The following is a 21367-nucleotide window of genomic DNA, read 5'->3' as shown; positions in this document are numbered from 1 at the left end:
GTCTAGGTCATAACGACATGCTCCTCCTTCACGGGCCAACCCAAAGGCCCCCCAGTTTCCAGGCCACGAGCAGCGTCTCTGCTGCCTCTGCGAGTCCCCAGGGCACTGTGTCCTACGGCTGCCAGGACAAGACATGGGGCTTCAAGAGAGTCCCTGGGCTGGGCCCCCACCTGCACGCCCTTCTGCCGTGTGGGTGCCCAGAGGCTGAACGTGACTTCGCCGATGTATGCCGAACACTGTGGGACCTGGGCCTTCTACACCCACAGTATCTGATAAACGCTGTTCCCAAGGGTGGCGCAGGTGCCGAGATCAAGAAGAGAGGAAGGCAAGGGCGTGGCTGCCAGGCCTCAGGCAGACCAGAGGAGCCCAGGAGACTGGGCGCCGTCCTCCCCTGGGGCCTCCCGGGAGCAGGTTCCCCCTAGTGAGGAGAGGGGGACGGCGACAGACCGGTCTGGGGATGGACATGTGTCACAGGGCAGCTTTGGAAGCTGAGGGCACCTGCCGTTTCCCCAGGGGAGGCTGCACCTGTCCCACTGGGTCCTCACCCGGCTGGGAGGTGACTGTCACTGCCCAGAACATTGGCCTGAAAAAGGCGGCCTGCCAACGAGACGGGCGGGGAGAGGGCCAGGGTCTCAAATTGGGGCTGGGAGGGGAGCCACAGCAGCGGCTGCAGGGCGTCGGCCGGCTCCTCTAGGCAGATGGTCTCCCCCAAGGACAAGGGGCTGCCGCACAGATGCCTCCGCACATGGACCTGACCTCCGCGCCCTGCCTGCTCCCAAAGGGGACAGGCACGTCACTTCCAAGGTCCAGACGCCCGGAGTGAAGGCCAAAACCAACCCTCCAAAAGGGCCGGGTGTTTCCAGGCCTGGCTGAGCAGGTCCACGCAGCTGCCTCCAAGGCGAAGGCACAAAGGATCTTCCGTGCAAAGGAAGCCCTGGCCTGGGCTTCGGGCATTCACTCCAAATTCATTACCCAGGAGTGTGTCCCACGGCAGGTCCTTGCGCCTGGCCTGGGGACAAGGGGACCACAGAGACCCCGGCTCTGACAAAATGCAAAACCACACAAATTGATGAAAATAATGACAGGCTGAAGCCAGTCCTCTCAACGAAACAAGCCCGAGGCTGCGGAGCAGGGCAGGGAGGAGGGCCCGCTCGCTGACCGAGCGCACTGCGCGGGCGCTTCGCAGAGCCCTGGACGTGGCTGTTTTCTGCTTTAATCCTACAATGGCCCCACCTCTCTCTTCCTTTGGATGGAGGAGGGAAGGATGGTCTGGGGGTAAAAGGAGGCGCCCCGACTAGCGGGAAGCGGGGGTGCAAACCCACACCCGAGGTCAGAGGCTCCCGCTGGCCTCCCCGGGTCTCGAGGGCAGAGCCCAGCAGGGAGTCCATTTTCAGGGCCCGACACAGTGGGGCCTCCTTCCCCCCGTCCTCCTCCCCTCTGTCCCCTTCCTTCAGGCTCCGGCTGTGTCCACTGACCTTCCGCGAGCCCAGAGCCCGGCGGGCAAGGCTCCTCCACACACACCGCCACCGCTCCGTCGTCATTCCGTCACCTGCTTCCCTGAAGGCGCATCTCCTGCTCCTGTCCGTCCACCTGCTCCTTCAGCGAGTTCGGACCGAACACCCGCCCGGAGTGCACCGTGTGGCAGGTGTCTAAGTCCGGAGCAGGGAGACGGTCCCCCGAACGCCTGTGTCTGGGGGAGGGGACCAACGCGACAGACCTCAAACCCAGCAACGTGAACCAAGGCCTTGAGGGAGACCCGACGTGGGGGGCTGGAGCGTCGCGGGGCGGGGGCGGCTCTTTAGGGACGGGGGCAGGGAAGACCCTTGTCCTGAGCTCAGGCGGGAGCTCCTGCGGGTAGAGCGAGGCCTGGGACCCAGCGCTCTCGGGGGACTTCTCTGCCATGAAGGTGCTCCTGACACCCAGAGCTCCTCGACGCACCCAAATGCTTATCGAAGGATGCGGGGTCCTGGGGACAAGAGGAGAAAATCCCAATCCGCCTCACTGTCACATAAATGCAAGGTCGCAATTTTGGTTGAAGAACTCGGGCATATTTCTAAGACACTGTCCTAGGTCGTGCTCAGTGCCTTCATCTGCAGCCTGCCCTAGGATGTGGGCTGGTTCTTAAAGGCCAAACCGAGGATGCTGCGAACGCGGGCTCAGAGAGGCAGCACCCAAGAGCTAAGGCACACGTCGCTGTATGAGCTGAAGAAGTTACGACGCTCCGGGTGACCGGGGAAGAAATCAGTGTGAAGAAATCCCTTTCCTGCGGAACTGAACAGGCATGAAGCTGGAAGGTGGTTACACGGTGCAGAACGCGGGGCCCGGCCCTGGCCCTCCTCGGAGACAGGCCTGGGGCGGGGGACAGCAGCTCAGCTCCCGCACTGGCCCCGCCACTGGCCACCCCCTTCTCAGCAAGTCTGTGCGCCAGGGCCCCGCTCAAACGGGCGCTCTGCCTTTGAACCCTTCCCCCTGGATCTGTCAGCCCCAAGAGAGACGCTGGCACATCAAGATCATGAAACTCAAAACCTCTGCAACTCAAAGTTACGTTCCTTTTCATGTTTTAAACATCTGACTTCTCCAAACTGCTCACTCCAGTTTTCCTCCTTGAATTGAACTTCCTGCTCTCTAGGAGATCTCAGACTGGCCAGGGCCGGCTCCTCCACAGCACACAGCCTGCCCTGGAGTGCGGGCCGCCCAGGCCCGGGTGGTCCCAAGTCCACAGCCCCAGGAGCAGGTGCAGGGGGAAAAGGGCGGGACAAAACACTTCAGGGTCCCCTGGTTTTCTTACAGGTTTCCACTTGGCTACAAACCCCCTTTTTCCGTTTGAAAGTCATCAATAAAAATGGAGCTGGAAGCGTCACTTAGCATCCTGCTAGCCTGACCTCTACGGGCCGCAGCTGGCACGTTAACTGTGCTTGTGGAGGCTCTTCTGCAAACTGTGGGGCTGCTGACCTCGCCAGGCAGGGCTGGGGCTTGCCCACGGGTGCCTGTGGAGGCACAGGGGCAGCCACAGGGACTAGGAGATGCCACTGGCCAGGTACCCCTCCATGCCAAGGGGGTCTCCAGCTGCAGAACCCTCAAGCCAGCTCAGGTGACCCATGGGCCTCACACTTGGGCAGTTTTAAATAAATGACTGGAAATCCCAGCAACCCGATATAAGCACTGCTGACTGAACATATTCTGGCCAGTCTTTTATTTCTAATCATTAATTTTGATACATTCAGCTGAGATGTTTACAATAAGGATCTTCCTTTGTTGTAAAGATTCTGGGAAACACAATTTTTTAAAAACGCAGAATATTCCCACGAGTGATAAACCTTGATTTACTAAAAAACTTCCTCCCTGTGTGGGGGGGCATTCGGACGGTCTTCTTCTGTTTTTGCCATCATGGTTTATCATAGAGATAAGCCATTTTATTAGGCACCCCTGCCCCTCGTTCGTGGCTGTGTGAGAAAACCATCACAGAACCATTTAAGCACTGCCTTTTAATAAACGGCTCTGTATGCTGGGAAACACCCCTCTGAGTGGAAAGGCTGTCTGATTCCACAGCTAGCTGGTTCTGCTCCTGCCCAACAAGGGTTCTCATCACCTATTAATGGACTGTTCTTCAAAAGTGGCCCTGCCAGAATTAAGAGCAGAGTGCCTAAGAGGAAATAAGCCTTCATTTGTCTTGCAAATTAAACTCTATTAACCCCACAGGCTGCTCCTTGAACATGCTTCTAATATTAGTTACACTGCATACATTATGTAGATTTCATGTTTTCAGCACTATAGTCGACGCACAATGCTTTAAAAATCTAGACTGTTTCTAAAACCAACCAGAAGAATTCGAATGCTCCAACAAGCAGAAGTCTGAAGAACCTGTTAATTCCAAACCTGTCTGATGCTCAATTACACAGACAATTGTCAATGAAATATTAAAAAAAAAAAAAATCAAAGACAGAAAATAGTCCCGTGAATTGTTCTGTTTAATTTTTTTCCCCAAAAGATTTATCAGGCACAAAGGTGAAACTATCTTAGGTTGAAAAATTGAAAGTTTGGGTCTTGTGGGATTATGTTTGTCCTAAATCCAGACGTTATCACGTTCTCTAGAAGCAGTTACAGGATCGGCCGCTTTCTCCTGCACCTGCCTGTTCTCCAGTGATGCAGAGTGGTGGGTGAGCTTCGGAAAACTTGCTAAACTGGAACTTCTCCACACAACTTCGAGACTAGTTTATTACTCTCTACAAAAAGCCCTGCTGAGACTGACCTGGGATTGAGTTAAACCCACCGACCCGTAAGTACGGGGAGAGTCAGGCATCTGACAAGACCAAGCCTTCTAATCCAAGAACACAAAATGTCTCTCCAGTTACTAAGAAATTGTTTCCTTTATTTCACTGGGGTGTGCAGTTTTCAGCACACACATCCTTGCAAATATCATCAACAGAAATCTCTTTTTTTTTCCATTTTTGTAAATGAAACTATTTTTTAAATTTCCACTATTCGCTGTCAGTATATGGAAATACAGTTGGTTTTGTATCCTGGGTAGTTTGCTGTTGCTGTCGAAGACTGCTTTGGATTTTTATATGCAGATAAACACGTCTTCGATAGAGACAGTTTAATTCTGTTTTTTGGTTTTTTTTGCTTGATCTACTGGACTGGCCGCCCTCCCAGTTGAAGCGATGTAGCCAGAGTGGCCTCCTTGCCTGGATCCTCATTTCGGAGGGAAAGCATTAAACGCTTCATCACTAGGGTGGCGGCAGGCATTTCATAGGTGCCGTTTTAAAAATCAGTTTCAGAAATCTCTTCATATAAATCCACTGAGATGACCACAGCTTATCTTCCTTTTCCTTTCTGCGGACATGGTGAACCGACCCCTTTTAATAGGGAACCGTTTCTATCCTTAGGATAGACAGCTTGGTGCTGGTGCGTCCTCATCTTTAGAGATTGCAGCTTCAATCTGCTAATATTCTCGAGGATTTCTGCATCTATGTTTATGAGGAACTTTATTTTAATGACTTTATCTAGTTAACGGTACTAATGCTAGCATCAAAAACTGAGCTAGCACGTGTTCTCTCCTCATGTACTTCCTGGAGGAGTTTTTGGAGAACTGATATAATTGCTTCTATACACAGTTGGTAGAATTCATCAGCGAAGCCATCGGAGACTGAATTTTCCTTTATGGGAAAGGTTCTACTCTCCGTCAACAGCACCCCAGACGTAAGACTATTCAGGTTCTCTGTTTCTCCTTAAGGTGCTTTGGTACACGTGCCTTTCAGAAAAGTAGTCCTTTTACGTAAGCAGTGGAATGTCTGGGTACAGTTGCCTCGTGCCACGTACTTTTTCCCCTTTTCAAAGTTGACTGCTCTTGCAGCAGTGCCCCCTCATTTACTCTTAACGTTGTTAATCCGTACCTTTTTTCCTTCCTCTGGCCAGAGATTTACTGGTTTCACTAATATTTTTCAAGGAATCAGGGTTTAGAGTCATGGGTATTTTCTGTGGTTTTCTGTTTTCAGTTTCATCAATCCATTACCTTTGTTACTCCTTCCTTCTGCTTGCCTTGGCTTCAGTTTGTGCTTATTTTTCCGGTTTCTTAAAGAAGCTTAGACAATTGTTTGGAGCTTATTTTCCCCCTAATATACTTACTAATGCCACAAGTTCCCTTCATATTACAATATTAGCCACATCCCACAACCTGTCTGTTGTAGCGAACCCTTCATTGGGAAGATAAGAAGCACGCCTTTCAACTTAACAGAATTTTTTCCTCATTATCCTTAAAATGTTTATTGGTCTAGTACATGACTAACCAGTTCAAGCCAACCAATAAGTTTTAGAAAGCTCCCTATTCTGAGTGAGTCAGTGTGCTAGAGGGAGTTCGAGGAAGCAGAGGAGGGCAGGAAGGTGCAATGAGATACAGGATACTTACCTTGGTTGAAACTCAATTTACTGACTTGACTGAATTGAAAAACAGAGCATCTAGTGATTATAAAACACAAACTGCTTTCAAGTATACACGGAACAGTTACCAAAACAGAATATATCCTGGAACATACAGTAAATATAAACAAGGTTTAAATGAATGGAATCACAGAAAACAGGTTGCCCAATCAGAAGAATTAAACTAGCAATGCAGAGATAATTAGAAAACGTCCATATGTTTAGATAGTACACATGGATCAATGAGGAAAGTTTTAAAATACATTAAGCAAATAGTAGTGAAAGTAAGATATATCCAAACGTGTGGGATGCAGCTAAAGCAGTATTTAGCAGGAGATTTCTAGATTTAAAGACTTGTATTGGAAAAGGAGGTCAGCTCTAAGTAACTAGAAAAAGCAAAACCCAAACCTAAGGGAAGTAAAGAGGAGGAGATAATTCTTCAAAGAGTAAAATCATGAAAACAGAAGCAGAGAAAAACAGAAATAAGAGAAAATCCAAAGGAAAAGTTGTTTTTGTGTTAAAGTATTAATAAAATGAATAATCCTCTTCCTAGATTTATCCCCACCCCCACCCGAGAGAAAAAAGGGGGGGGGCAGCAGGGATGAAGGGGAGGTAGAGGTGGGGGGACGGGGAGAGGAGAACATGACTCTTTTTCAAGAATGAAAAAGGCTGCATCACTATAGGGTTAAAGACATCAAAAAAATAAAAGGCTATTACGAACCGCTTCTGCCAATAAGTTAAACACATTAGATGAAACAGGGCAACTTGATAAATAATGCAGAGTATAAGAATTGATTCAAGAAGAAAGAGAAAACGTAAATAGCTATATTAACTGAAAAATGTGAATCCACAATTAAAAACCTTCCCACAATGAAAACTTCAAGCCCAGAGGGATTCGAAAGCAAATTCTTCCAATTAAAACAATACAAATAGAAGTCAGATGCAGAGGCTCTCAAAAAATAAAGATGAAATAATTCCCATCTTATTCCTTCCATATTCCTGATTTCCACTTCCAGAAAATACTTCAAAAAACAAAAACAAAAACAAAAACAACTGTAAGTCAAGAACTCTTACAACATGGACAAAAACCCCAATAAAACATTAACAAATCCAAGTCTACAATATACAAAGATAATAAATCACAACTAAGTTGTTTTTATTATAGAAATGAAAAACAGTTCAGCCCTTGAAAAAATATTCACTACCTTCACCAAGGGGAGCAAATGAAGTCAATGCAGAAGAAAGACCTAACAAAATTCAATATATATTCACAATAAAAGCCCTCAGCAAACTAGAGACGGAAAGAAACTTCCTTATTGTTATAAAGCGCATCTGCTTTTAAAGTCTCTAGAGTTAAATATTAAATTTGTATGGTGAAATACAGACTATTTTTCCCCTGAAGTTATGAACAAGACAAAGATGTCCATTCTCACCAAATCTTCTTCAGCACTGTACATAAACGAATGTGTGTACAGAGGAAGAAAAGGAAGAAAAATAGAATAAATGAATTGAGGATAATCACTTGATAAAAACTCAATTATACTGTATATAGCAACAGTTGGAAACTGATAAAACAATACCACTTATGGTAGCAACAACATAAAATATATTAGAATATACTTAATAAACCATGTATAAGACTTCTAAAATAAAAACATTAAAATTTTTTAAATCAAAGGATCAAATAAATGAGATGAACATCATACTACTGAATTGTAAGATACTACTAATGTTGGATTATCCTCAAATGATCTGTGAAATTAATGTCATCCCAATCAAATTTCCAAGAGGCTTTTTTGGAAGGTTTTGTTTTCATTGCTAATAAATTATAAAATTTGTATGGACATTCACAGGAGCTAGAATAGCCATAATAATAAAAAAGAATAAACTCACGACATCTCATTTCGAATTTGTAGGGTGAAGCTTCAACAATCATGATAGTGTATTACAGGTATATGATATAAGGATCAAGGAAACAGAATAGAGAATTTAGAGATAAACATACACATATAGTGTCAATTAATTTTTGACAAAAGCATCTAGGCAATTTAATGGGAACAAGAAAGTTGATGGAACCACCGGATAAATATACAGAGAAAGAAAAAAAAAGAAGTAAACTTGACTTCCTATATCACATCATATTCAAAAGTAAATTTTACATGGGTTACAGGCCTAATCATGAAATAGTACAAAAAACCCATGAAATCAGAGCATCTTAGAGTCAGTATTTTTAAATGGGCAAAGACAATATACAAGAATTATCAATAGGTGAATGAAAAAATGCTCAATATCACTGCTGATGAGAAAAATTAAAACAATGAGATACACCTGCCTAGCAATAAAATGGCTAAAACTAAAAAAAGACTGTCAATGGCAAATACTGGCACAAAAAAAGGGGACTCCTCCTATCTGCTGGTACAATTTTTTGGAAAACGACTGGCCACATCTATTCAGGGACACACATACCTATCCAAGGGCACAGTCACGCCACACCCGCACAACACCAGTGAGGACACACCACTGCCAGTCACGGAGTGTAACTGACTTTCACAGACTACCTCCTGCAACAGGCGTAGAATACACATTCTTTTCACACTCCCATGGAATACTCCCCAAGACAGCTAACACTGAGCCACAAAACACACCCTACAAAATTTAAAACAGAAGTCATAAAATGGCAGCTCTCAGACCACAACAGAATTAAACTAGAAATCAACAACAGAAACAAAGCTGGAAAACTCCAAAATACTTAGAGATGAAACAAACTTCTAAATAATATGTGGGTCAAAGAAAAAAATTTCAAGATAAACTTAAAAATATTTTGAACTAAATGAAAATGGAAGCACGACTCACACAAATTTGTTAGATGTCGTGAAAGTAGTGCTTCGAGGGCAGTTTAGAGCAAGGAAGGCATATATTCAGAAAATAAGAGGGATCTAAAACCCATCTGAATGTAAACCTTAGGAAACTGGTAAAATAACAGCAAGTTAAAACAAAGCTGACAGAAGAATACTGAGAGCAGAAATCAATGGAGATGAACGACCAAAATAAAAAAGTGGTTCTTGATCCATGAAATTGATCAGCCTCTCTCCAACCTAAGAATTAAAGACAGAGCACCCAAATTACTTACATCAAAAATGAAAGATGGGGACATCACTACAGATCCCATGGACATTAAAATAATAAAGACATTCTATGCCCACACTTCGATAACCTAGATGAAATGGATCGATTCTTTAGAAACCCACACAAGAAGAAAGAGAAAATACGAAGAGTCCTAGATCTATTAAAGAAATGTAATCGGTAATAAGTAATTTTCCAAAACAGAAAGCACCAGGCCCAGACAGTTTCACTGGGGAACTCCACCAATCATCTCAGGGAGAAACGATACCAAAACTCCACAATCTCTTTCAGAAAATACAGAGAGAGGGACTACTTCCCATTTCATTCAACTAGACCAGCATTACCCAAAACCCAAAGCAAACAAAGACATTACAAGAAAACCATAGACCAATACCTTTTATGAACACAGATGTAAAAATCCACAATAAAATATTAGCAAATCAAGTACAATAGTGTATAAAAATATTTATACATCACAACAAAGTGGGATTTATTCTAGATGTGCAAGGTTGGCTCAACATTTGAAAATCAATTAATGTAATCCATTAAATCAACATGGTAAAAGACAAAAGTCACATGATGATAACAGTAAATGCTTAAACATATGAGAAAATCCAACACCCATTCATAATAATGATTAAAAACACTCTCAGTAAATTAGGAATAGAGAAGAACATCTCTCCATTTGATAAAGAGTATCTATAAAAAATCCAGAGCTAACATCACACTTGAAGGTGAGAAACCTGAAACTTTTCCACTAACATGATAAGGCGGAATGTCCCCTCTGATCATTTATTTTCAACACTGAACGGGAAGCGACAGCGAATGCAGTAAGACAAGAGGAGGAAGTAAAAGGTACACGGACTGGCGAGCAAGAGGCAGAACTGTCTTGTTCTCGGATGGCATGATCACTGACGTGGAACATCCAACGCAAATGACCAAAAACACGGCCTGGAACTAATCACACCACAGCTTCGGGACACGAGAGGAGTATACGAAAGGCAACGGCTGGCCAAATACCAGGAATGCCAAGAAAAATTCACTGGTGCGTTCAGAGCGGATAAGCAATGAGATCCTGCTGTTTACAGGGAACTCTGGTCACTTCCGATGGAACTTGATGGAGGATAATGTGAGAGCAAGAATGTATATATGTGTGTGACGGGGTCACTCTGCTACAGACCAGAAAATGACAGAACACTGTAAATCAACTGTAATAAAAATTTTTTTAAATACGTTTATATTAGCACCCCCCAAATGAAATACTTAAGTATGAATCTAACAGTATATGTGCAAGATCTATACAAAGAAAACTACAAAAGTCTGACAAACAAAAGCAAGCAACTAAATACATGTAGAGAGATGCTATGTTTATGGACAGGAAGACTCAATACTGCCAAGACGTCAGTACTTTTCCAGGTTATCTAGAGAATCAGGGCAATCACAAGCAAAATACCAGCAAGCTATTTTGTGGCTATCAACAAAGTGATTCTAGAATTTATGATGGAGAGAGAGTTCCCACTGCGGCTCCGCAGGTTATGAATCTGACTAGCACCCATGAGGATGCAGGTTCAATACTTGGCCTCACCTAGAGGGTTAAGGCTCTGGCATTGCCATGACCTGTGATGTGGGTTGCAGACATCTCAGATCCACGTGGTTCTGGCTGTGGCGTATGTAGGTCAGCAGCTGCAGATCCATCTGAGCCCTGGTCCGGGAACTTCCATATGCCAGGGAAGTTTTAGGGTGCAGCCCTAAAAGCAAAATAAATAAATAAAGATTTATAATGGAGAGGCAAAAGACCCAGAAGCACCGACATGATGCTGAAGGACTTCACCTACCCAACTTCCAGACCTCCTTCACTGCCACAGTGTGGTACTTGAGACTTGGTATTGGGGAAAAAACAGAACAACTGTGGAGAGCATAGAGTGCCCAGACCCACACGAGAAGAGTCAACTGGTCTTTAACGAAGAACAAAGGAGAAAAGCGACAGTCCTCTCAAGAAGGCCCTGGAACATCTGAACATCCACACGCAAAACAAAGAGGAAGGAAGGAAGGAAGAAATCGCTTCAGACACAGACCTTACATCCTTCTCAAAAACTAACTCCAAATAATCTTAGACCTAAATTAAATCACAAAACTACATAACACAGGAGAAAACCTAAGATCTTGGGTTCGGCTATGACCTTTTAGATAAAACACCAAAGGTAACATCTGTGAAAGAAGTAACTGATAACTGGACTTCCTTAAAATTAAAAACTTCTGGTCTAGGAAAGATAAAGTCAAGAGAAAAAGACAATCCACAGACTAAGAGAAAATATTTGCAAAGGACATTTGATAAAGGATTGATCTAAAATACGTAAAGAACTCTGACCACTCAACAGGAAGAAAACAACCAATTTAAAAATAGGACAAAGACCTAAAGACACATCTCACCAAAGAAGATACACAGATGGCAAAATAAGCATATGAAACGATGCTCCTTATCATATGTCATCAAGGAAATGCAAATTAAAACAATGAGACACCAGTACAGACCTATCAGAATGGCCAAAATCCGGAACACCGACAAATCCACATTACTGGTTAGGAGGTGGAACCAGCGCAGGAACATCCATTCATTGTTGGTGGGAAGGCCAAACAGCACAGCCACTTGGGGAAGCAGTCTGGCAGCTTCCCACAAAATTAAACATACTCTCACTATACAAAACAGCATTCACGCTCTTTGGTATTTACCCAAACGAGCTGAACTTACGTCCGCACAACTACTTGGACACAGATGTTTACAGCAGCCTTGTTCATAATCTAATTACCCGAATGGAAGCAACCAAGATTCCTGAGCAGGAGGATGCATACACTGGGACGCTCAGACACTGGAACATTATTTAGCACTAAAAAGAAGTGAGCGGTCAAGCCATGAGAGGACATGGAAGAAACTTAACTGATTCCTTACAGTTAAGCAATCAGTGCGAAAGGCGACACACGATATAATTCCACCCACATGACTTGCTGGAGAGGCACTACTATGGAGGCAGTAAAACGATCAGTGGTTTCCGGGGTGAAGGGATAAACGGGGCGGGGGGGCACAAAGGATTTTTAGGGCTGTTGAACTACTTTGTATGGTGGATACAGGTCATTACACATTTGTCCAAACAGGTTCATCGAGTTAATCATGAGGTAACTATGCAATTGGGGGGGGTGAATAATATGGGAAGCTGTGCAGGTGTGGGAACAGAGGGTAGATGGAAAACACGCCTTCTCGATTGTGCTGTGAGCCTAAAACTGCTCTAAAAAATAATCTTAAAAATAAATAAATAAAAATAAAGAGTTCCCATCATGGCGTAGCAGAAATGAATCCGACTAGGAACCATGAGGTGCGGGTTTGATCCCTGGCCTCGCTCTGTGGGTTAAGGATCTGGTGTTGCTGTGCGCTGTGGTGTAGGCTGGCAGCTACAGCTATGATTAGACCCCTAGCCTGGGAACCTCCATACGCCACGGGTGCCCTAAAAACCAAAAAAAAAAAAAAAAAGACAACATGCAGTATGATTTCATTTCTATACAAATAATGATAAGCAAATCTAATTGATAATGATAGACTAAATGGTTATTTCAGGGTAGGAACCATTAGCTGAGAAAGAAGATGAAGGAAACCTCTGGGGTTTGAGAAACATCCTAACGCTTGCTGTGGGTGACTGTTACAAGGTAAGTGTGTATGTTTAACTTGTATTGAGTTGTATACTGCAGATTAGTGTGTTTTTTTGTCCTTTTCTTTTTTTTTTTTTTTTTTTTTTTTTTTAAGAGCCGCACATGGAAGTTTCTGGGCTAGGCGTCAAATCAGAGCTACAGCTGCCACAGTCATGAGGGCCATTCTTGGATGAACTAAGGCCACCTGGCTGAAACAGGCAGTTTAAACACATAAGCCCGCCACTGTGCCCTCCTAACCCCACCGACATGGCTGCCAATAGAGCAGAAAACATAAAATGCCAAACAGTCCAGCTAAGTCAAAAAGAATTAAAGGCTCCAAGAGGGATGTCTCCAAGAAACACTGAATGGTTTTGCCAAACATTTAGAAGAAGCAAGAGGGAGTGTACACCACCGGGAGAGAGGCTGGAGAAGAAGTATGAACAGGTACATAGAAATCTAACCAAAATAATAAAGACAATTATTAGTCCAAGGTCAAAGAAAAAATTATACAAGAGTAACGGTAACCAACATTCACTCTGCTGGCTAGCTATACAGGACGTCTACGAGAAATATTAAGAAATACTATGGATATAGGTCATTTTAAATACTGATCAAAAATATGAGAAAACTAAAGATGGAGATGGCCAAGGGAAAAGTTTATTTTTATGTATATGCAGGAAGGAGAGGGGCAAATTTCTATCTTCCATATTATGAAGTCAATGGTTAATACCTAAAAGTGAAAAAGTCCATCTATAACAAAATAAACATGTTTTTAGAAAAAGCCTTTTTTTTTTTTTTTTTTTTTTTTTTTTAAATTTGGTGCACTTAGGGAACTGGAGCTGGGTGTGGGGTGGGACAGAGCAGAAGCTGCTCTTTTAAGGATAAAGATGTACAATTACAAAACTGTATGACTTCTAAACCACATACAATTTGACAAAAAACTTTTGCAAAAAATGCACTGCATCAGTGCTCACACTCTGTGCACCATCACGGCCAGACAGACCCGCCTTTTCCACCTCACCAGCTGCACCTGCTCGCTGGCCCAGCGTGCAGTGTGCTCGCCAAGGCGGCTCCCTGGCCCTGCCCCAGGAGGCTCTCTCCCAGGGCCTCCCAAATGCCCGAGCTCACAGCCCTCATTGCGGAATGGCTTCCTTGGCGTCAGGAGCGCCCTCTGTCTCTGTCTAGAACAATGATTACAGCCAACTGGTAAAGCCCGCTGTGTGTGCCAGGCACCCTCCCAAGAGCTATAATGGTTTAAAGAAGTTTATTCCTAACAACCCTCTAAAGTAGGAAATAACGTCATCCCTACTTTAGAGGTCAGGACAAAGCTACAGAATAACTAAGAAACTCACCCAAGAAAACGGCAGAGGCGGGATTTGAACCTAAGTAGTCTATGGAGCTCTGTGCTAAAAAGACCACTACACAGAAGAGGCCTACGATGAACGCAGATTCGGCTGAAACCAGAGCTACGACAGTCGGAGGCGAGGTCTGTGACGACACACCGGGTGGTTCATCGGGTGTCCAAATGTCTGAGGCTATGCTGCCCAGACAGCTAAATTCTCTGGATGTTTCTGTGAAGGTGTGTTTGGGATAAGACTACTGCTTAAACAGTAAATTCTGAGGAAGGCAGACAAGCTTCCACAATATGGGTGGGTGTCATCCAATGAAATGCAGGAGGAGAGCTCGGCCTTCCCTGCGTCTCCACGTGCAGGCCGGGCCCACCCCATCGAATTCTGGCCTTGTCAAGCCTCTACAATTAGGTAAGCCCATTCCTTTAAATCTCTCCCTCTCTCACATATCTATATCTCATACAGGTATTTCACACAGCTCATCTCAAATATACACGTATCTCATACACACATAGAATCACCTATCATCTCTCCAGAGGAACCTGACCCAATATATGCACGTGGTTTTCGGCATTTGGGACACAGATAGGTATCTATAATCACAACCCTTGGTTCCTGACACATTCATCACTGGGCCATGCCCTATTTTTAAAGGACTAAAGTATCCATGAACCCAGGACTTCGACAAAAGCGAGAACTCACACACATCCGCAGAGGAGACGCTGATGCCCCAGCCTCTTCGCTGAGGTCCTCTTCCTTCCCCTTTGTACGCGCCACGCTCACGTGCTTTGCTTTAAAAACGGCCTGTTGCACCTGGATGATTGTCCAAAATGCAGTATATAGGTTTTGGCTGAATTTCACTCTATGAAAAGGACTGCAGAAGACACGGCCCTGGGGGCTTACTTGGCACACGTGCACTGCAGCTACCCGTCTGTCCTGGCGCACGTCGCTGTGGTGCAGCGCTTGGACCACCGCGCGGCATCCTGTTCTTCACCAGGGCACTGGGTACCGCTCTGGGCCCTGCTGCTGACAGGCCCGTGAACTCTTTCTGTGTTTCCGAAACTTGGGAACAGTGCTGCCATAAGCGCTGTGTAACACGGCTCTGTACTTCCGCAAAATTTCTCTTGCTGGGTGTGTACCTAGGCGAATGTCCAGCTCCGAGCACAGCACATGAAATTCTTGTCCAGTTCTGCACGTCTGCACCCCCCGGGCACTGTGCCCCATCCCCACCTCCCCCCACGCATTGGCACCATCAGACTCCTTGGTTTCGTCAAGGGAAGGCGTGTATCCTGCTCTGTCCCTGGGAACCTGATGTGCATTTTTTTTCCCCAACTGGTGCTGCCCAACATCTCTTTCTGTGGCTACTGGAGACGGACGAATTTTCTCATGTTACACTTACTGCACACCTGGAATGAACCTTTTCTATGCAATGCCAGGTTTAATTTGTATTTAAAGTATGTTTCACCTGTTTTAAAATGAGTGAAACAGACCTGCAGCAGTCACAGAATGTCCGTCTGAATTCCGCATCGTGGTTCGAGCGACCTTGTCAAAGCAGCAGCGCAGGGGGCATCCTTCGCCCTCTCTGCTGCCTGGAAAAGTTAATGTGAGGTCGGGATGTGTTTCAGAAATGGAAGAAATCAGCTATTAAAATGGAGTCAGGTGGCTTTCTCTCTTTTTTTTCCTTCTTTTTCTTTTGTCCTTTCTAGGACCACACCCGTGGCATATGGAGGTTCCCAGGCGAGGGGTCGAATCGGAGCTACAGCTGCTGGCCTACGCCACAGCCACAGCCACACCAGATCTGAGCCACGTCTGCGACCTACACCACAGCTCACGGCAACGCTGGATCCTTAACCCACTGAGTGAGGCCAGGGATCGAACCTGCAACCTCATGGTTCCTAGTTGGATTCGTTAACCACTGCGCCACAGTGCGAACTCCTGTCAGTTGGTTTTCTTTAGGGGAAGATTTTAACCACTGCTTTTACTGATTTTGGAGTTACAGAATTATTAAAGTGTTTCTTTAAGCTGTATTTTTTTTTGGAGTTATGTGATTTTTGTCCAGGTTTTCAAAACCGTACTACATACCTGTAGGCATCCTGTTTTATTGATTTTTTTAATCTCTAAATCTTTCTGTGCTTTTCCTTTTTCCTAATAATAATATTCATATATATCTTGCATTTCCTTAACCAATTTTCTTTTAAAGAACCAATTTATGGCTTTATCTTTATTGTATTCTCGTTTCGTGCTTAGCTGACTTCTGTTATTTTATCTTTCATCTGCCTTAACCTACTTTTCCTAACTTTTTAAAGTGGATACTTCACCACTATATGTTCTTAAGATTCAAAATTGTTATATTTTGACTTTCATCTACCTGCTATTATATTTTGTTTGCATTTTGCTTTATTATGTAGTGACCCTTCCTTTCCATCTCTTAACAAGACAGTTTCTTTTAGAGTCTATTTTCTACACGAATATGGCTACTCCAGTTTTCTTTTTGTTAGTATTTTCCTAGTATGCTCATTACACCCATTTACCCTTAAAGTCTGAATGTTTTATATATCCCTTATGAATAGCATATAGATTTATTCAATCCATCAATCTTTGTCTTTTTCACTGATGAGTTTAGTTCATTCACATTTATTGTAATCATTGTGTTGAGGCCTGTATATAAGAGAATATTTTTATCAAGCCTTCACATTTTAAAGCTTGAGATGGATGTGAGATTCTGTGTTCTCTAATGCTGTTTTCCTTTTCATACATTGAAACACCCCTCTGCTATCTTTTTATATTCAGTGCTGCTGTTGAAAAATTTGAGGTTAATATAAGCACTGCTTTTTTTAAAAAAATATGAGCTCTTTTTCTGCAGTATTTTAGAGCTTTCCCTTGAAAGTCTTCAATTGCACTAAGATACACTTAGACGTCAGTTCTCCTTCTCTTGGCCCCTGTGGATCTTTTACGTCGAGGCTGTTCATCTTCTCTTCATTCCAGGAAATTTACACACATTACATCTTCAAGCTTTTCTTCCTGGAAGGGATGTGCGACAGGAGGCATGAACCCGTGATTAACAGTAGTTCTTTAGTCCTCAGGGGACTCTCACAGAGAAGCAGCCCCCCTTCCTCTTCAGGTAAGAGGCTGAGCCATACAGGTTCAGTCGAAGCCTATCAAACACTGCTGTGGCTGAGAGCTTCAGCTGCAGTTAGTGAACCAGTAACACAGCCCTCTGTTAACATGTGAAGGAGAGATTATTTGGCTCCTGTGCCCCTTCAACAACGATGCATCCCCTTTTGATGGACTAAGGAAATGTGTGTCTATCAAAAATGCAGGCCTGAGGCTGGGGTGACTGGAAGCCCTGCTAATCTGAGCAGGCACTCACCTCCAAGGTCGTGCAATGCACCATTGGCACCGGCTGTACTGATCTGCCAGGACTGCCACAAAGAAATACCACAGGCTGGGCAGCTTAACAACAGAAACTTATGTTTTTTTTCCTCACAGTTCTAGAGGCTGGAAGTGCAAGTTCAAGGGGTCAGCAGGGTCGATTCATCCTGAGGCCTCTCTCCTTTGCTTGCAGATGTCCACCCTGCAGCCCCTTCTCACGGGTGTTCCGCTGTGGACATGAGCACCTCTGGTACCTGTGTCCTAATATTTTCTTCCAAGACACCAGTCAGACTGGATCAGAGTCCATCCTCACGGTTTCACTTTACTTTAATTACCTCTTCAAAGGCCTTATCTCCAAATACAGCCCTACTCTCGGGGACTAAGGGCTAGAGTCCCCGGTGTACGACTTCTGAGGGACACAAACCTGAGAGTGAGCACCCCTGTAAACGCTGCCCCAGAGGCTGGTCCCTTGCCTTGACCCAGCCCTGCTGATTCCTTCAGCCAGAAAGGAAGAAAGGAACCCATCCGTGTCGATCGTGGAACCATGATCCCGAGACACCTCAGTTACCACGGACGTAGAACCCCTCCCGTCCCAGAGGCAGAGCGCACTGCACAGGGCGCTCCCTCTGTCAAGGGCCCCGCAGTCAGAGGACACTGCAGGCCCTTCTGCACCACAGGCTTCTAAGATATTCCTTGTCCATTTCCCAGCAGTTTTCTATTCAAGAGGCACTAGGCCTCCCTGGCAATGATGAGAACACTGTTCGTGGCACTAATTAAGAGGTGAGAACTCTACTCACACCCAGTGGAGTTTGCAGATATACATTATGTTACCTATCACAACACACTAATTAGTGACAAGGTGTGCAGGTCATTGAAAATGTAAAATATGTGAGAAACAAAAACACTTTTATTTAAAAGAGGCACCTCCTAGAAAACCTTATAGGTTTAGACAGCCTCTGATTTAGATAAGTCAAGTGTGGCTGCTCTTGTCAAGTTACACTCAGGGCTGAAATTAGAAAACGTGATTTTCAACACTCATTTACGGAGTTTAAAACCTGATAACTTGCATATGATTATTTGTAGACCATTTTCAACTGTATAGTACATCTGATTTATTCAAATGATTATCTAATTTTTTGTTGTTGTTCACGTACATTTGGAAACGTGAAAATCGCCTCATCAAAGACAAAATGTTGTAATTTCAAAAACAACTTTCATTCTGGGGGAAACAGGCGACCACAAAACAACCTACAGAGCTCACAGTAAATCATTAGTACAATACTGAAAGCTTTTCCTTTAAATTTAGGAACAAGACAAGACTGCCCATCATCATAATTTCTATTCAAAACTATTTCCCCGTTACCCAGGCAAAACAAGACAAATAAATCAGAGGCTTCATTTGAAAATGAAGAAATATTAGCAGTAAAGCCTCCTTTCGGTAACAGTTGCCTAGAGATACTGCACAGAAATGAGCCACTCCAACTGGGGCTACGACAGGCTCGTTTTCACCATGAGTGAGGGCACTCGCCTAGAAGTTGTCATTAGAGTGGGCACTGGCCTCCTGCTGGAGAGGTGTTAAGACATCCCAACTCGAATAGTCCTGAGAGGGCTTCTAACCAAGGTAAGGAAGCCACTGCCCCAACCTGGACCCCAGCGAAAAGACAGCGTGCATTTTCAGGATTTCTCTACTACAGAAATTTGTAACCATGGAGCAAAATGTTCTGATGATTAGCATCTTACTTCGCAGATGAATTTCTTAGGACTCAGAACCATACAAAACCCTAGTCTACTTAGAGGGAAAAAAAGAGGACGGTGTAACTCAGAAAACCAAATTTACTTCTTCCCAGTGTGTCTGTCACCGAGAAGGCAAATCTACCCCCGCATACACCTGTGTGCCCTACAGTGACCCTTCTGTGAGATGCTTCTTTATTCTCTCAGGATGCAGGTCTTGTCTCCATGTGCCTTCTTTTCGTGTACGCTCTGGCTTGCACGATGAGAAACATCTGGAGATGACGCGCAAATGCAATAACAATCGAGCAGTTTTAGGGGAAACCAATTTCTTTCTTTCTTTGTTGTCTTTTTAGGACCACACCCACGGCATATGCAAGTTGCCAGGCTAGGGGTCGAATTGCAGCTGCAGCTGCCAGCCTACACCACAGTCACAGTAACATGGGATCCGAGATGTCACACCGGATCCTTAACCCCACTGAGCGAGGCCAGGGATAAAACCCGTGTCCTCATGGACACTGGTCGGGTTCCCTACTGCCAAGCCACGACACGAACTCTGAAACCAATTTCTTAATACTGTTAATATCTCAACTTTAAATTAAAATTTACACTTAAATTTAAAATAATAATTAAATAATTTGAAAAAGGCTAACCCTTAAGCACTTCTGACTCCAGGAAAGATGGAATAAGTAACAGGGACAAGATTTACTCCCTCACCTAAAGCGAGCAAAAAAAGAAAAAGTAGACAAAGTATATGAAAGAAGAGTTATTAAGACACTCCATAGGCAAGTAGAGTGAGCAATGACAGATGGGAAACAATGACAGGAAGGCCATGACAGTCCCAATTTACTATCTTGAGAGTTTCCAGGTCACAGTGCCAGTGGGGTACGCGGGAAGAGCCTGAGATGAAGCTGTTGACCCCAGAGACCAGGCAGGCAGAGTCTGCAGGACAGAAGTGAAGGCAGCACAGAAAGAGGCCTCCAGGGATCCACAGTGTCATGGTCCCCACCTCGAGTATTCAAAGAGGACGCCCAGCACATTTGTGGGAGGAAGCGGCCCAGGACCAGGGACACACGAGAGAATACAGAGGTGCTCCACAGGGCCGGGGTGTGCTTGTTCCCAACAGCCACACTGGAGACCTCACAGCCGACGGAGCATTAGGAGGAGTGCAGGGGAATGATAATTAGTTAGCTCTAGGATGACCCTGCTCTGATTTTACCTAACAAATTTTAAATCCCGTTTACCATTGCATCCAAAAGAATAAATACCCAGGAGTAAGCCTACCTAAAGAGACAAAAGACCTGTACTCTGAAAACTACAAGCCACTGATGAAAAAAATCAAAGACAACACAAATAGATGGAAAGATATACCATGCTCGTGGATTGGAAGAGTTAATATTATCAAAGTGACTATACTACCTAAGGCAATCTACAGATTCAGTGCAATCCCTATCAAAATACCAAGGACATTTTTCACAGAACTTGAACAAAATATTTTAAAGTTTGTTTGGAAGCACAAAAGACCCAGAATAGCCAAAGACATCCTGAAAAAGAAAAACGGAGCTGGAGGAAAGAGGCCCCCAGACTTCAGACTATACTATAAAGCAACAATCATCAAAACCGTATGGTACTGGCACAAGGACAGAAATATAGATAAGTGGAATGGGATAGAAAGCCCAGAATTCAACCCATGCACCTACAGCCAACTAATCTATGACAAAGGAGGCAAGAATATACAATGGAGAAAGGACAGCTTGTTCAATAAGTGGTGATGGGAAAACTGGACAGCCACATGGAAAAGAATGAATTAGAACACTCCCTAACACCATACACAAAAATAAAATCAAAATGGATTAAAGACCTAGTTATAAGACCAGACACTATAAAACTCTTAGAGGAAAACACAGGCCAAACACTCTCCGACATAAACAACAGCAACATCTTCTCAGATCCACCTCTGAGAGTATTGACACTAAAAACAAAAATAAACAAATGGGACCTAATCAAACTTCAAAGTTTCTGCACAGCAAAGGAAACCCACAGAATGGGACAAAATCTTTGCAAATGAATCAACTGACAAGGGATTCATCTCCAAAATTTATAAACAACTTCTGCAGCTCAATACCAAAAAAACAAACAACCCCATCAAAAAACAGACACAAGATCTAAACAGACAGTTCTCCAAAGAAGACATACGGATG

General features: G+C 44.2%; 1 protein-coding gene and 1 long non-coding RNA gene across 12 annotated transcripts in view; both read right to left on the bottom strand.

Moving 5' to 3' along the window:
* MGMT (O-6-methylguanine-DNA methyltransferase) overlaps positions 1-21367 on the bottom strand; it is a 269598-nt gene that overhangs the window by 92128 nt on the left and 156103 nt on the right. The window lies entirely within an intron of this gene.
* LOC146397146 (uncharacterized) lies at positions 12798-18271 on the bottom strand. Its single transcript, XR_014827709.1, has 2 exons — positions 13748-18271; positions 12798-13675 (listed from the first exon to the last, which is right to left on the bottom strand). It is a non-coding gene; the product is annotated as an uncharacterized LOC146397146 (long non-coding RNA).

Source organism: Sus scrofa, chromosome 14 (genome assembly GCF_054392235.1).
Source record: "Sus scrofa isolate SSC_HxYL_T2T_F1_AM1 chromosome 14, Sscrofa_HxYL_maternal_Yorkshire_Landrace_v2.0, whole genome shotgun sequence".
In the NCBI taxonomy this organism is placed as follows: Eukaryota; Metazoa; Chordata; class Mammalia; order Artiodactyla; family Suidae; genus Sus; species Sus scrofa.
Note: the sequence above shows the minus strand (reverse complement) of the source record. Positions and strands in the feature narration are given on the sequence as shown.